General features: G+C 33.8%; 1 protein-coding gene across 4 annotated transcripts in view; it reads left to right on the top strand.

Moving 5' to 3' along the window:
• Positions 1-18606, top strand: part of SYT1 (synaptotagmin 1) — a 588991-nt gene that overhangs the window by 108466 nt on the left and 461919 nt on the right. For all 4 annotated transcript variants that reach the window (XM_021710395.1, XM_008053907.2, XM_008053906.2 and 1 more), the window contains one exon: positions 16454-16589. The gene's annotated coding sequence lies outside the window, so the exon portion shown is untranslated. The remainder of the gene's footprint in view (positions 1-16453; positions 16590-18606) is intronic.

The following is an 18606-nucleotide window of genomic DNA, read 5'->3' as shown; positions in this document are numbered from 1 at the left end:
CCACTCACCTCAGCCTCCCAAAGGCGCGGGATTACAGGCTGAGCCACCAAGCCTGACTTCAAACTATTCTTAATAATAAGATTTAGAGGAACAAGGAAGTTGACTAATCAAGATTGGAAATAAGTAATTTTGTAACTTAATTCCTCCATCATTGTTTCACTAAAGTCGATTCACCATGCCATAACGAAAATGATGTTTGAAATTCAGATCTGATCACCTTGAGCTCCCCACCTTGCTTAACAATTTTAATGACTTCCTTTTTTATTTTATTGTGATAAGAACACTTAATACAAGATCTCTAGAGTTAATTCATCTTGCACAAACTGAAACTTCATACCAACTAGACAATTCTCCATTTTTCCTTCTCCCAGCCCCTGGCAACTACAATTTGTTTTAAATTTTATATGTTTGACTACTTCTGATAGCCCATCTAAGTGGAATCATGCAGTATTTGTCCTTCTGTGACGGCTTATTTCACTTAGCATAGTTAAATTCGTGTTGTTGCATATTGTAGAATATCCTTCTCTTTTAAGGCTGATATTCCCTTGTGTGTCTATACAACATTTATTATGCACATACCTGTGTTCTTAGAAGAAACATAAGGGAAAATGTCATGACATTGGTCTCTGCAATAATTTCATGAATATGAAACCAAAGCACAATCAACAAAAGCAGAAATAGGTAAGTAGAGCTATGTCACACTAAAAAGCTTCTGTACAGCACAGGAAACAAACATTGAATGAAAAGCCAACCAGAAATAGGAAAAAATATTTTCAATATAATAAGGGGCAACATTTCAAAATATATAAAGAACTTCTACAAATCAATAGCAAAAAAACCGACAACGCAAAACTGATAGCCTCATTAAAAATTGGCCTAAAGATTTGAACAGACAGTTCTCCAAAGGAGACATACAAATGGCCAACAAGTATATAAAACAATGCTTAATATCACCAATCATCAGAAACACGCAAATTAAAACCACAAAGAGATGTTTCACACCAGTTAGGATGGCTATTACAGAAACAAAACACAAAAATAAAACACAAGTGCTGGCAAGGATGTCAGGTAATTGGAATCTTTGTACACTGGTGGTGGAAATGAAAAATGGGGCAGCTGCTATAGACAGCAATATGGTGGCTCCTTTAAAAATTAAAAACAACTACCATATGATCCAGCGGTATCACTTCTGAAATTTATCCAAAATAATTGCAATCAGGATCTTAAAGAGATATTAGCATTCCTATGTTCATTGCAGCTCTGTTTACAGTAGCCAAGTTGTAGAAACAACCTAAATGTTCATCATCAGATAAATGGATTTTTAAAAATGCATCTACACAATGGAATACTATTTCACTCCCACTTTGCTTTCTGTGCTTCAGCTGTCCTGAGTACCTATTCATCCACTTTGTAGAAAACTTTGCACATGCTGAATCATCTCCCTGAAACACTCTCCTCTGGAGGCTCCATCCAACCAATTTTTTATTGTAATTTAAATCTCAGCACACTGACTGGCACACAGTAAGTGACCATATATATGTAAGATAAATGAAAAAAGAATGAATAATTAATTGAATGTGTATTTTCTTGGAAACTCTATAATAAAGGATAATTTGAAAATTTTTCATTAGTAGTTTTCCCTCTATTTAAATTAGTTCTATATTAGAATAATGTCCAAACTCAATTTAAATCTTCCCTTCCTTATATTCATATTCATGTATCTGAAAAGGTTCATACCAGTTTAACAGAGAAAAGAAGTCCTTTATTAGCTAGTATTTTCTTTTTAAATTTTGGATTAATACATTAAGTAGGGGAGGGTGATACTTAACTTTGGAATATTTTGAGAAAAGGCACTTAACCCACTGAAAATGGAATGATTGTATACATCAAACCTACGTTGAGTGGTCGCAATTGTAATCGTGAGTATGCTGTATATTTCATAAATTCTTTTACTACTTGTGCTCTGAAGAAGATGTTGCAAAACTATAGCCTTACAGAGATAACAAAGTAAATTTAAAAATCTTAAAGGAAACAAATATACCCATAAGTGTTATGACTTTAACCTACTGCAACTGTCTCAGTCTCCTCCTGCAGCAATCTTGGTTGTTTAGAATGAGAAATTGTGAGACAAAAAGGAGTTCTTTGAAAGGAAAAACATTTCGGTCCCAGAAGCTAATGAGTTTTCTTCTACTCTTAGGGTAGCAAAAATAAAGAGCTTTACTCTAATATGTAACAAAGTTGCTGTCATAAAATGAATGTGAAGAATTTATAATTCTGTGCAATTCTAAAATATTGATATGAATAATAATAATATCTTATGTATTAACTGCTACTAATGCAAATAAATTAGGATATGCTGTTGAGGAAAATGATATATTTTATATGCAGTAAATAAAATGCGACCCAATCTGACAAGGAAAAGTTAGCCCTAGTTTTCTTTCTAAGCTTTAAAACATCATTCATAATTTTAATCATTCAAAATTTTACTATTCACTGTCATCACGCTCTATTTGTTAGTTCCACCCCATCTTGTAAAACATTATTTGTTGTCTGATCCACTTCTTAGAAAATAAAAGTTAATTATTGTGGGATTTTTTTAAAGCCTTTAAGTGGTGAAAAGGGAACACTTCTACACTGTTGGTGGGAATGTAAACTAGTGCAACCTCTGTGGAAAGCAGTGTGGCGATTCCTAAAAACTCTAAATATCGATCTCGCATATGACCCTGCAATGCCCCTACTGGGAATATACCCTGAAGAACTCAAATCACTCTATAAAAAAGATATCTACACATGTATGTTTATCGCAGCGTTGTTCACAATAGCAAGGACCTGGAACCAACCATGCTGTCCATCAAGAGTGGACTAGATTAAAAAAATGTGGTACATATACACGATGGAATACTACACAGCCATAAAAAAGAACAAAATCATGAATTTCACAGCAACCTGGATGGAACTAGAGTCTATAATACTGAGTGACTTCTCACATGTTCTCACTCATATAATGGACCTTGAATATCTATCATAATACTATAAGAAAAAACTGACAGTGTGGGAAACTATGGGGGGGGGGTAGGGAGGGGAAGGGAGGTGGGACTAATGGTAGTCAATATCTGTCTATCTCTTATCAGCAAGGGTGCCTGAACGATGCATATTTGTAAACCTAATCCTTTACTGGACCCCACAATTTTAAAGTAAAAAATATGTTTAAAATGAAAAAAAGAGAGAGATATCATTTTTCTATTTCAGCTCATGAAAATGCTAGTTTTTATTTTATAACACTTTAAACATAACTTTTATTCAGAGTTTTAATTAGATAATATGATTTTGTATTATTTACCAAAAAGGTGACTATTAAGGGCAGAGTGCTCCCGGACAACATGTTGTGTGTATTGCGTTTTTATTTCTGTTCTTTATAGTTTGCTTGTAGTTTCTCCTCTTCCTTTAGCTTGCCAATTGTGGTTTCTTTATTTTTATATGCTGGTTGAGAATACCATGAGCACAGAAAGATAATGCTGAGCAAATGATATACAATCTCTGCTCTCCTGAAGCACACAGCCTATAATCTTGTATTTCCAGCTTTCTACTAGATATTTGTGCTTGCTCAACCTACTGATATTTCAAATACAAGACATTTAAGTCCAAATCAGATACTCAATTCTACATATACAAGTCTTACTGATAATGTTACCAATCAAGGGGACTCACTTCCCAACGCGCTAGAGGACAATAATGTAACACCAGGTTTTTGAGAGAAGAAAGGCTTTTTGTTGTTAATCAACTAACAAGGAAACAAGTGCAGCTCAGCTCTGTCTCCCTGTGTTGAATTTCAGGCAACAATTTTTTTTAGAAGTTTATGGGGTGGATTCTGAGGTTAGTAGATAATTAGTGTGAGAAAAGAGGAGATCTGGGAAGACCTCAGTCATGCTCAGTGTATCTATTCTTGCTAACTCATGGGTCTCGTGTGCAAATTCAGAAAATTAGTATGAAACATGTGGTGGAAATTAAGGCAGTAAGGTCAGAAAACTTAATATTTGCAGACACTAGTTGGCCATTATTGGTTCCAAGTGATTTCAGCTGGTTTTGTTTTCTTACAAGTTGAGAGAGTTTCAGCTAGTTATTTCTTTTCTTATCTGCCATCTTGAAAACTCAAGAATTTCTGTTAGTCATTGATGTCTGTAACAATTTGGGACACAGTTTCAATAATATTTAACATTTTTAAAATTAATTGCCTGGTAAATTGAATATCCCTTTACTTACTCTTTAAAGGAAGTAATTTTTAAGGGTTTTCACAGGTGGGAAATGGGAGGTTTAGTGGGGCTAACCACGTGCCAGTGAGCACACAGCCAATAAGTCCTAGAGCTAACACGAACCGAGATCATTCTCCAGGCTCCGCAACCATCATACTATACTCTGTCACTAAAGATTCCATATTGCCTGGAACCTAATAAATCATCAACAAATATTCCTGAATAAGTAAATATAATTAACCCTCTATTAGTTGAGTTCACATTCTTTTGACTGTGTCTATTTTCTGTTGATAAGGAAGGTAAGGAGAAGGGACGAACATTTACTGAACACTAAACATTTACATACCTGAATCATTTATTTGCTATAATATCTCATCTCATTTACCCATGTATAATGGACTTATACATTGAAAACCATTTTAAAAATGAGAAAACATAGAAGTTTGAACAATTTTCCTCAAGATTTCTGGATGAGTGTTAAAGTTACAATTCAATTCCAAGTTCATCAAATTGTAAGGACTTAAAATTTTTCTACCACACCCTCTTGCCGACTTATTTTGCCTGGCAACCTGTAGAGAGTAGTTTTCTCCTACACCACATTTTTAGCTGTTCACAAGATGTATGCCAAACACTTCTATCATATCACTTATGTCAAATAGGTCAGAATAAAAACATAAGTCAGAATAAAAACTTACTTTACAAGGTAAGTCATCCAGTTATTTACTTACAGTGCCTTAGCCTGTGAATCATACCCAAAAGTATGATTCAAAATCTCAGGCATGTGACTTAATCTCCCATTATGTCTTTCTGATATGATGTTGGAGAACATGCTTACACTTTCTGAGTTCTCATTCATATAAAACATACCAAAAAGATAATGTTCTTTTTCTTGCAAATAGGTACTAAGACAAATTTAAGTAAAACCATCATTGATTTCTGAATTACATGTGAAGTTGATATATGCTCCTAAATCTCTTTAACTTTTCCAGTGTATTATAATTTTGAATAATTTCTTGTTCAAGAACTAAATACCAAGGATAATATAAAATATTGGCTAATATTTGAGCAAAGGTATTAAAAATAACAATGCAGTTTTATTTCCTTATATCAGTGAGAATCGCATCTTAGTCAGCCTAGCACAAAGAAGATATATTTTATGAAACGTGTTTTTTTTTTCTCAGACGTCTTATGCTTAACGTAACAAATATTTATTAAGTATATCTGTGGGCAAGGTGACACTATGGAGGATGTAAAAAAAGATTAAAATCACCTGTGCCCTTGAGGAAAGGATAATTCGATGGCAAAAGCACACACATATACAATCAACTGCAGTATTTGGAAGAATCAAGTGAGTTCTTTAATAACAATATAACGTGCTCTGGCAGTATAGGGAGAGCAAAGCTAGAGGCAGAGCAATCTGGAGCTTGGATGGAAGTGACAGGATATTAAAAGCAAGGCATCAGTTACAAAGCTAAAGCACATATAGGCAATAACATTATAAGGGCCTGAATTAGTCAGGGGACCAATAGAATAGATGGGAAAGTGATACCAGGGATATTTCAAGGGAAGAATCAATAATATGTGACAATCAGATATGGAAGTAGAAATTAGGAGAAGTCAAAGATGAATTCAACTCTTCTTATCAGATGCTGGGCTAAGGAACACAAAATTAGAAAAAGTGGTGGGAGAAGTGAACAACATTTCATTTGAAGTTTGAGGGTTTAATATATGAGCAAGACAACTATGAGTAGATAACCATCAATTGGAAATTTGGGTCTACAGTACACTACAGAGTCAGCATAGCAGTCATTGGTGTATATGGCAGAATATGGAAACAAAAGAGTGCTGAGCATAAACTTGGGGAAATAAGCACATATATGCTAAAAAAGAAAAGGAAAAGGAGATAAAATACAAAAAAACAGAAAAAAACACGAAGTATGTGTGTTGACATAGAAACAAAGTTTTTAAACAAAGAGTGGAAAGATGCTTAACAATCTTAATAATGTAGAGAAGTTCAGAATTAAGTGTTAGATTTGACAAACAGTACCTTCATGATGACTTTGGTAGAACAAAATGGGGAAGCCACATTGCTAATATTTAATAGATATACAGAAGTAAATGAAAGGTTTATTGAAAAGAAAGATGAGTCTATGGTTTAAAAGGGAGGCAATATAGAATAAATATATAATGTGCAGAGAAAATTGCACATTTGTGAACTAGTAGGGAACAGAACTAGAGAAGAAATGAAGTAAAGATTCTTAATCCAAGGTCCATGGACTAGGAGTCTATTTTGAACTTCAGGCTGGTTTTGATCTTCTGAAAGCATAAACAATACATTGAGTGTGTGTGTATTTATTGAAAGAGTCATCATATTCATAAGAATCCATACACCCTTTTGCTGCCTCACCAAAAATTAAACTATGGAATCTCTGAAATATGTAGACAGAACATTGTATGAATAATGCCCAAGAAAACGGGAAACTAATTCAAGAGGCTGCATATTCTTCACCATTTTATTGAAAGTTTCTGTGTGAATTTCAATGTTCCATGTATGTTTATAACCAATTTGAAAATAGTAACTGATATCTCTTAATGTACTCTAAATTCTGGGAAGAAAATAGAATTAAAAGGATTTCCCCTCACACCTGTATTCATTACTTCAACAAATGTTTGTTGGGCACTTACCTACTCTTTGTCAGTGCAGGTTGTGCTAGGACACCAAACACAGATATTATGGGGCATGCCAATGTCAGATTCAGTAATATTTTTAACAGATAAATATCTAAGCTGAGACATGAAAAATCTATTTATTTAACAAACATTTATACAGTGCCCCTATGGGCTAGATACTGTCCAAGGCACAGTTATCATGGGTTGAGGGAAGACAAAAATTTCTGCCATCATACATTATACAAAAAGAAAATAAACAAATCAGCAAGTAAACATATTCTATAATCATGTAGTGATAAATGTTATATGAAAATATATTTACGGTAGGCCCTATGTATCCATGGGTTCCTCATCTTTAGACTCAACCAACCATGGATCAAAAATAGTTTTTAAAAATATTGTATCTGTACTGAACTTGTACAGACTTTTTTCTTGTCCTTATTTCCTAAACAATACAGTATAATAATTATTTATAGAGTGTATACATTGTATTAGCTATTATAAGTAATCTAGAGATGATTCTACCATAATCAAATATTATGTAATAAAATATTTTTAATAAACTTCTATTTTGAGCTAAAAATAAATTATATGGGAGGACGTGCATAGGTTATATGTGAATATTACATCATTTTATATCAAGAGTTGAGCATCTAAAGATTTTGGTATCCATAGGAAGTCTTGGTACCAATCTCCCTTGGATATCAAGGGATGATTATATAGAGAAAGGGTATAGTGGCAATGGAAGACTTCACAGCAAAACTGACACTTGAAAAAAAGACTGGAATAAATGAGAACACAACTTGTTGGACTGAAGGAATGGCCAGTGTGGTCAGAGAAGTTTGAGGAAGACAGAGAAAGGTAGATCCGGCCAGCAAAAGCATTGTGGATTATGACAAGGAATTGGAATAGGAATAAGTCGAGTTAGGATTAAAGGGAGTCGCTTGACTTATTCGAAGCTTGATCTGATTATGATATAAAAAATGAGAGAATTGTAATGAGATGAGTCTGAAGAAGTCAGCAGCATCCAGGAAATAAAGGGAATGTAAACATAAAGAGCTCAGTCTTGATCATCAGAACAGACATGAGTCATAAAAGGTTATAAATAGGGAAATGACATGATTCATCAGTCTTGCATTTATAGTGTTGCATTGCCACAGGGTGCATTATGGAAAATGCCTTGGCAAATGATCAATATTTTCTTCAGGGAGACAATTTATAGGTAATGATCCAGGATTCAATGTCTATTGTTCTTTTCACTAGTATCTTTTCTCTTAATAATGAAACTGGTTATACACACAAGTATTTTAGGAAATTAATCTGATAGTGCTTAGGATGGAGTGGACATGGAAGATTATTCCAGAGCTTGTTGCAGTGCCTAGGTATAAAGCGAGAAAGAGCTCAGTTAGTGGTCTCAATGTATCAATGACAAAAATGGAAATTAAAAGGCAAGAGTCTATTGGAAATATAAAAGAAAAAAATTGAGAGACATGTTCCTGATTACAAAAAGAGGGAGAAAAGCAAAAATGACCACATATGGTGCTAATGACTAAAGAAACTGTCATATATATTTGTGAATCGAACCCATTGTAAAACTCCAAAAACATGTGACCAAATGAGAAAGACAGAAAACAAAGTTATGGGAGTTGGCTTTGGTTTTAGGCATTTTGAGTCTGAATAGAAAATGCAAAGATGCGTACCTGAATTAAAACTAGTCATCAACATCTTAAGCTCATTTGACATTGTATACTAACTCAGCAGTATTCAAAAATGAGTCAATCTTTCAGCAATAAAAATTCACTTGTTAGTACAAGTGAAAAAGATTTATCTAATAGCTTGGGCCTGATTCTTGATTCAAATCTCAGAGAGGGTCTGAATCAAATTCTTCCTGCTAGTGTGACCTTGAGCAAGTTACATAATCATTCTATTCCTGAACTTTCTAATCTGTGAAATGAAAATAATAGTATTATCTTCTTCAGAGGATAGTAAAAATGTGGTAAATGATCTACTACCACTAGCCTTTAGCAATACACTAGAAATCTGAGGTTTGCAGATCAAAGATATCACTAGATAACTTAATTATTCAACATTCTCAACCAAGTAATAAGCCATAGGCTTATAATGTGCTACACATTTTAATTGAATTAATTTATCAAATCTTCATAACAGTATAGTGGAGATTTACTATTATACCCCTTGTTTCTGGGTTTTTAGATGATGAAATCAAGGATTACGGCCATGAGGTGCTAGAGCAGGGATTTGAACTCAACGTCTGAAAAAGTAACTCAATGAAAACAAAAACGAACAGTTTTTAGTAAATCAATTAATATTTTTAAAAACTTGACAATTTTTAAAAGATCAGTTCAGTCCTTAGCTATATATATTACTCAAAAAATTGTTTTCATATAATATTTCATTGCTTTTTATATTGAATTTATAATAAAATGATAATAGTTATATATTTTATAATAACACTAAATATTGTCTCAAATTATTTGTTTAAACGTATTAAATAGCACAAGTATTAATCAATTATGCTTTGTGCAAAAACTTGTTAATAAGGTACCACTTAAAAGAAGCAAACAAAACTAAAGAAAATCTAAGAATATGTCAGTATGTTCTGGTTGTATAGTTTTATTTCTCTAGATTTCTAGATGCTGTTTCCCTAGATTTCTGACTCTCAAAGGATTTGCTCTTTTTTGTTCCTGTCTCCATTCACACATATCAGAAAGTCTCCTACAATTAAGACAACCAATTGCTGTGCAGAGTAAACTTTTAACTTATTGGCTTTAAGAATTGTTGCTAAATTGAGAGTTGTAATAAAATCAAATGAGATGAAATCACTTACTCTGACTCTGGTTTCCTAAAATGCATATATACCCATCTCTATCTACCTAGGCCTATTGTGTATATGTATAGAGGAAGAGAGATAGAGAAAGAGAGACTGACTGACTTTTCATGTTTTTTGTGCTTTTCCCAAATTTATTCTCCCAAAGATTGTTCCTGCACTTCATATCGGAGTTTACCTAAACTCCTGCAGTGGTCAACTCCTGCTAGTGTTGCTGTTATTAGTTATCTAGCAACTAATATACCACTCTTCACTGTTCATCATATCATGTGCATTAAAAATTCCTCTCTTGTTATGGGTAGCTTTAGCAAATCTCTAGACTAGAATTATTTTCTAACTTAATTTATCTTATAAAGAAGACCAAGCCTGTTTTGCATAATTTAAAATCCAATTTGAGATAAGTTTACAAAAGAAAAAATATATTCATTTGCCCTCACTAACAAAGGAATAGAGAAGTAAAGGCAATCAGTTGAACAAAAATAGGTTGTAAAAATTCACAGCATAGTCTGTTGAGATTTTAGAAGTTAAAAAAAGAGAGTAGATGCATTGTTCCGTAGATTAAATCAGACAAGACAATTCACAAAGAAAAATTATATAAAGTTCCTTACGGCTTTCATTTCACATTGAATAACATGGTAAAGAATTTTTTCCCAAAATTTTTGTTTAAAATAATCAAATTCTAATTTTAATAATAAAGCAAAGACTTGTTTTTCTAAGTATTTTATGCCATTTCAACTTTGTAATTCTAGGCAGAAAGCAAGAGCTATGATGGTTTGATTTGGACCATATATTATAGCGGGACAGTATGCAGTCTATAATGAAAAAGGCACTTTTCACTGACTAGACTGAGAATAAGAAACAATGAATGATACTTCAACTATGTTCCCAATAGCTGTGAGACTTTGGGCAAGTAAATTTCTATTTCTGAACATGTTTTTTAAGGGGGGAAATCATTGACACCTTTTAAGAATCTGTTGAAAACACGGAAATGCACAAACACATACAGTTTTACATAATAGTTCAGGGGTGTTGCAAACTTCTTGGAATTATGGTTCCCATTAATAGTAAGGAAACCAAGAAATACATAACCCTAAATTAGTTTTTGCATTCTATGTTTCTCATACAATTTCAAAACATTTAATCCTAAACTATTTCTTTAACTGGGAAAAAATAATTCGTTCAGGTAAAAGCCCAGCTCCTCTACATTTTTCCATAATTTTTGCCTCTGCTCTTTGCAAACAAGATTATTTTTATGCAAATACGTTATAGACATCTTGTCTCAAAAATATTTCAATATAATTATTCCTTCAATTTTCATGTCTTGGGTAATTTACTGGTGTATCATATATGATTTGTTTGTACATAAGGTCAAAATTCCAGGTAATGAATCATAAACCAATCATTTATATTTTCTTTGCCAAGGTTCACTGAGTTTTTTAACCTACATTGACTACTATAAAGTTAATTTTCCATATTAAAGTAATATTCAAATTAGTCTTTTAAAAATTACACTATGAATAAAATGAATATACATAAGTCAAAATTAAAGATGTCATAAGCAAATAAATTCTACAGCTTCTCTTGGAAAAAGTAATTTTCTTAAGTGCATTCCTTTAGATTATTTAAGTTATTTGGTATATTAAACCAAGTTATATCTAATTCAACAAAATTTATGGTACTTATTTCATTTGGGAAAATATCAATAAATCAAGAAACATCACTCTGAAAAAAATCTATTAATATTCTGACGTTAGATTTTTTCTTTTGTCTATGAATTTTAATTAATTCATTTCTGTCATAAAAATAGAATCTCTTAACATTACAAAATTATAAATACATACATTCAATTTATGTTATATTTCCCTAATTCCCCCTGCCAAATGATGAGTGCCAGAAAATTCACTATTTGCATTTATCTCTAAATTGATAATAACTAAATGATTCAAAGTTTTATGAGAGCATTTAGCGAATGTGCTGAAAATGATTGACACTTACTGTATAATAATTGAACTTAAAAGTCTCAGAGAAGTATGTTAAGACAAGTATATTTTGCTTTTATGTTAGCCTCTTCACCTTCTATTTTGTATATGTTTGCTTTGCCTAATCTGATTTTATTTGTACCTTTTCAATAAGCTACAACAACTCTGAAGACTGGGATTTTAAAATTTATTTTTTTAAACTGGCAGTTAAATTGTATGTATTTATGTGTACAACGTGATGTTTTGAAGTCTATATATACTGTGAAATGACTAAATCTAAGTAATGTATGTATTACCTCATATAGTTATTTTTGAGTGAGAACACTTTACATCCACTCCTTAGCATTTTTTAAAAGTACCACATATTAACTGTAATCACCATTTGTACAATAGATCTAACTTATTCCTGCTAACTGAAATGTATCTTTTGACCAACATCTCCCCAACCCCTCTCCCAACCACCCCAGCTCCTGGTAACCATCATTCTATGGTTTCTCTACACATTCAAAATAAAATATCATATGACCCAGCAATTCCATTGCTGAATATATAGCCAAAGGAAATAAAACCAGTATGTCAAAAATGTATCTAATCTCCCATATACACTGCGGTATTAGTCACAAAGGCCATGATACGAAATCAACCTAAAACATATTTCTAATGACAAATAACCAGGGGCACATTTCATTAAACCACCATGTTCCACCTTATCATGCAAGTTGACCTTGCATAAAAGTAACTTTGCAAGAAGATTAGCACTAAATGATTTCTAGTGTCTTGGAGACAATTTTCAAAATAATCCATTCATTTATTTATTCAAGAAGTATTTTGTTGAACTACTATTGTTTTATGCTAAGTAATGCTCTAGATTTTAGATATGCACCATAAACCAAACAAAAAAATAGATATTATAGATTTTCAAGTAGTTGTGGTGGTGAAAGGAAGAGATAAGCAGCTAAAGAAAAAAAAACGCAGTCATGCTTTGTTTAACAATGAGTTACTTTCTGAGAAATGCAGCATTAGGAATTTTGTACTTGGGCAAACACCATAGAATGTAGTTACACTAACTTAGATGGTAGAGGCTACTATCCACTTGGGCCATATGATATAGCCCATTGATCCTAGGCTACAAGCCTCTATAGCACATTACTGTTTTCTGAATACTGTGAACAATTCGAATATAATGGTAAATATTTGTGTATCTAAACATAAGAAATGAACATTCAAAACACAGTATTGCAAGCTTACGAGACCATCGTTGTATATGCAGTTCATCATGACTGAAATTTTATTATCTGATGCATGACTATGCTAGGTAATGATAAGTACCATGAAGAAAAATACAGCATTACTTATAAATTAAGAAAACAGATCAATCTACTAAACGTTAAGGAGTCAGAAAATTATTTTTAAATCAATATATTTTTATCCTGAGAAGAGAAACAAGAAATTTTTTAAAAATCATGATAAATGTCCTCTCCCTCTCTCTTCACTCCCACCCCCATCCCAGTCTATTCTTCAAAAAGCAACTAAAAAGATTAGATCCTCCAGTGGCTTCTCATGGTCTTCCTCACATAGAACCCTCAGCCGAATCTATCCCAATCCTGCCCCTGGCTTCATCTTCCTCCATGTTTCTCTCAATTCCCTATATTCCAACCATATTGACTTATTTTAATTTCTCAAACATATAAATCTCCTTCCTTTCTTAGGTCTTCACACGCATATTACTCCCACCTTAAACCCTAATCCTATCTCACCTCCAAACCCAACTAATTTCTACTCATTTTTCAATATTCTGCCTAAATATAACTCCATATGGAATCCAGTTCTGGATGAGGTTTCCCTGGTCTCATTTTTCTAGAATTCTGACCTGTATTTTTTTTTAATTTAGAACCATTTAAATTATGTCAAGACTTGCATTATGCTCTTGATATGTGTGTGTTTCTCATGTATTTTTTTCATTAGACTGCAAGCTCTGTGGGATGAGATGGGGAGAGTTGTTCCTCTCCTTTTCAAGTGTACTTTTACTATTAGTACTTTGCACCCTGCCTAGCATAGACTAGGCATTTTCAAAATTGTTTCTGAGATAATTAAACCATAAATTTTCATTAAAAATTCCTTCAGTTTGCAACACAAAGTTTTATGAGACACATGGCAAAGTAGGTTCTAATGAGAGTTGGTAGTATCCTTTAAACCATGAGACTGAGCAAACAATTCTAGTTAAATCTCTGTGTTAATCTATGTTATGCACTGTTCCTGCCTCAGACTCTGCTGGAAGTCTACTGCTTGCTTGTAGGCTCATAATCCCAATGACAGATGGTTTTTAATCTTTACTATTTGGCTTCTAAAATGGGTGTGTATTAGTAAATCATGTATTTTCTCTAACATGAAGATTTTTGTTTTAATCAGGGTCTCACTCTGTCATCCAAGCTGGAATGCAGTGGCATGATCACTGTATACCACAGCATCAACCTCCTGGGTTCAGGTGATCCTCCCACCTTAGTCTCCTGAGTAGCTGGGCCTATTAACTTGTGACACCACACCTGGCAAATTTTTTTTATTTTTATTTTTTGTAGAGACAAAGTCTCGCTATGTTGCCAGGACTGGCCTCAAACTCCTGGGCACCTTGGCCTCCCAAAGTGCTGGGATTACAGGCGTAAACCACCTCATTTGGCTTCTAACATGTAGAATCTGATTCTGGTGGCCATCCTCTTTGAGGAACCATATACTTTCTGAGACTTGTAGTCAAGGGGAAAAGGTTTTAAATGCTTTCTGGTGGGGAAAGCCACTTTATTTTATTACTGAAAAATAATCCAAATGTGAATAACCACAATTGCATAAACCATTAAATAATCCCAGGTAGCAATAGCTCAGGACATTATTGTTTGATCACATCATGCTGTGTTCTGAAGGATATACACAGAACTATGACAAACATACAGTGTTGATGATGTTTTCTACTTCTTTCAGAATGAAAAATTAGAATTATTTTTGAGGATGGAAATAATCTTTCTTCAGTGTCTAGCATGTCCTAAACCTCCATCATAGTACTTCTCAAGCTATAGTAATATTTTCTTTTGTTTTTATATCATTCTTCCCAACTTTTCAGAGGCAAAACCTACCTTTTCTTTTTGTATCCCCAAGATTTGGCCAAAAGGGGAAAAATTTCCACAAAACTTTAAAATAGATACTCAGTTTATATTCATTAAATGAATCACAGATAATACGGTAGTATTAGAAACAACCTGAGCTCAACTCGTGTTCCTTGAACACCTCAGCCAGGCAAAGTGTAGCACAGAAGCCACTTAGGGAATAGAACTCTCTTATGACGCATCTATTTCTTTAAATCAAGGACTAAGGTTTTCCCAAACTCTTTAAATTCTCAGATTTTCCTATGTGGATTTATGCCAGAATGATTTCAATCCATTAGTTGACAAATAGGACTGTTTAATAACTGCAGAGGAACTATAAAATTCTATTCAGAAAATAATGAAAGCTGTAGGGGATTATGTATTCATTTATTTTGTAGTAGGAAAACTCGAATCTTCAAATAACAGAGTGTTGCCATGTCAGCTTCCTCTAGAGAGTTGAAAACTAAACTGCAAAGAGAGTAGAATGATATGATTAGTATCGGAGCCACTGGAATACGCAAAGCCTCAGTTCTTTTTAAAATTAATTTATTTCAATTGGCAAATGACAAATTGTATACATTAATGGTATACAATGTGATGCTTTGATATATGTTCTACTGTGTAAAGTCTCAATTATTGATTGGTACTACAAGATTCAGCCAATAACTTGAATTCTACCTACCTGTGTTTTCACCTTTGTGAAATTATTATGGTACTTCATTCCCCAGTTTTTTGAGATTTCATATTCTAAAAATATTACTTTAAATTATCAAATATAAGATAGTAGAAGTGCGGGGCAAAATTATTTTTCAGTTTTATATCAAACGGTAGATAAACACAATAGAGAGAATATATTAAAGAGAACAGAAAGAGTTTTTAAAAAGAAGGAAAGAAAAAAGAAAAGAATGTACAAGAAGGGAGAGAGAAAGAACGGACACAAAAAGCAAGCAAGGAAGGGGTCTATTAAAATATTTGATAGAGCTCCCCTACAACTCAGATGCTTTTGTATGTGCAGTATTTCAATGTCCTTCCTAGGTAAATAGCAATGTCTTCCTTTTTTATTAGCACTGCTGCAGCTGCTGTTGCTTACAAAGAGATTCACAAATCAAAATAGACTCAGCTTTTCAATAATTCTAAAAAGATGGGGGAACATTGCCAGAGAAGGATAGCACTCCAGTATCCTAACATGGAGTCTTGTTAGCAAAACAAAGTGTGAATTGCTTGGAGATAATTCCCTGCTGTTGGTAATTCCACTGGGTGCCTTCCGTGGCAGCACGTGCTATTTCTTCTCTATAGACCAATGCTGTTGAAGAGGCGATGCCAGAAGAATATGAAAAAGTTGCTTTTTTAAAACGTTTATTCTCCCAGGTTTTTTTCCTAATGTCAGCATTGATTCATACCTATTGGACCTGTACCTGGAGCCCCAGCACAACCAGGAACTGAGAAAGCTAGAGCAGGATGTGAATAATGAATGGGCTGCTTAAGCAGAAGTCTACACCCAGTCAATAGTGAAAGCATGTGCAGAGTTGCAGGTCAGCATTTTCATGGACTCTTTCTATTATTCTCTCTCTCAAGGGAAAACAGGAAAACTAGCAAGAGCTAGCAAGAACTAGCAGCAGCTTGAACAACAAACGCCTGGACTCAGATTGGAAGGCTGTCCATTTGTCTTTTGCTTCATCCCTGGTTATTGCACTGGAGCTGTCTAATTAAGGTACTCGAAAAAATTGAAATATTTGATAGGTCCTGTTGATGATCAGCTTCCCCTCCCCAACCGTATCTTGTGATGTGCAGGAGAAGGGAAATAGAAAATTGAAGAACTGTACCTCTTTGCTAGAAAACTGTGATATAAAAGGAAAATCCGTATTTGTCACATCTTCTGAAATTACAAGTATTACTAGTGTTACCATTTTTGAAGTGCTGGTTTAGTTGATGGGGCACTGGCCACTTGTATAGCATGTTTGCTTTCTCCCACCCTCATTTTGTACTCCGTCAAGTCCAAAGTTGTCATGGTTCGTTATCTGTAGTTGATCTTGAGCAGCCTGGCATTCTAAAAGAATATGCTGTGTCATCTGCCTCTGTGCTTTTGTGGCCTGCTGCACAGATGATACTTCAGCAAGAGTATTGGGTGGGGGGCAGGAGAGGAGAGCAGAATTTGTCTCAGACTGATGTTTTTTGTGCCATGTTATGTCTCATTCTTTCGTATATGCCCCATTCAACAGTAAAGCGCATATATCACATTGTGACTATTACATATGTTGGAGTACATAATTGGGGTTGTAAAGTATCTGCTTGAATGTCTTAACTAATGAATTTCATCGAATTCAATTATCATTCTTAGACTCTTCATTAGCCAATCAAATTACTCCTTTGGTATAAGTCATTTCTAATACACTTTTATTAGGGATAAACAATTTTATGAAGTAAATGGGAGATGATTAGATTATCTCACTGATCTTTATTTGGAGTCCCATGCCAGTGAAGTTTTGGATTTCTAAAGGAATTCTCTCGCACATTACACTCAGTGTATACAGGAGAAATAATGTTACTACGTGAAGCTTGGTCTTTAAGACTTAATTTCACTACTTACATCTTTTTTTGTTCTGAGGACGTTTGCTATAGTGAGTCACCAATACTAAAAATATATAGGAATAAATCAACTATGTATTTCTATAAGTTAATCTACTTATTTAATAAATCTGTCTCTGCCAGGCACGGTGGCTCACACTTATAATCCCAGCACTTTGAGAGGCAGGGACGAGTGGATTGCCTGAGTCCAGGGGTTCAAGACCAGCCTGGACAACTTGTAATCACCTCATATGTGTATTTAAAATGCTGGCTCTGAAATGCCCACACCCAAAGATTCAGAATTAAGTTTGGCATGAAACCTCATCCCTACAATAAATAAAAAAACATTAGTCGAGCGTGGTTGCGCATGCCTGTGGTTCCAGCTACTTGGAAGACCAAGGCAGAAGGACCACCTGAGCCCAGCAGGTTGAGGATGCAGTGGCCATGAGCATGCCACTGCATTTTTAGCCTGGGCAACAGAGTGAGACTCCTATTCAAAATAAATAAACAGCCAAATAAATAAAATCTGTCTATGAAGTTGTGGTATACTGAATTACAAGTTCTTCAACTTTTGGAAATGAATGATTTCAGTAATAGGCATAAGTAAGATACTCCCACAGTTAAGATACCATAGTGTGGGATCACAGTTGTTATTGTTGAAACATTTTTTGCCCAAATTATACATGTTTCACATGGTCTATTAAAACAAAGTGGTTCTAAAATGCATATTTCCAGTATCAATAGAACTTTAATTTTCTGGAAAATGATTGTCACAGTACTTATATACAATAGATATTTGACTCATTTTACAATGAAGGACAAGTCCCTACTGTTCTGGCCATGTGATTCTTATCATACAGATCTTAAAATATTTATTTTGTTCATTTATACCTTGATGTCTGTTAGGAACCATTTCATCTTCTATTCTACAAATATTTTAAGAAACATCTCATAATTAGGTTTAAAGTAAACCGATACCAATATATTCCTGGATTCTATGCCAAACTTAATTCTGAAACTTTGGGCATGGGCATCCCAGTACTAGCATTTTAAATGCACATATCAGTTGATTACAATGAACTCCAAAGTTTAAGAACCACTGCTCTTCCTAGCAAGGAAACAACTGATAGAAAATACTGTAAACTCTAGACATATAATTGATA

The sequence above is a fragment of the Carlito syrichta genome, unplaced genomic scaffold (genome assembly GCF_000164805.1).
Source record: "Carlito syrichta isolate Samal-C Ts95f unplaced genomic scaffold, Tarsius_syrichta-2.0.1 Scaffold288851, whole genome shotgun sequence".
NCBI classification, from domain to species: Eukaryota; Metazoa; Chordata; class Mammalia; order Primates; family Tarsiidae; genus Carlito; species Carlito syrichta.
This window is presented reverse-complemented; position numbering and strand designations above follow the sequence as displayed.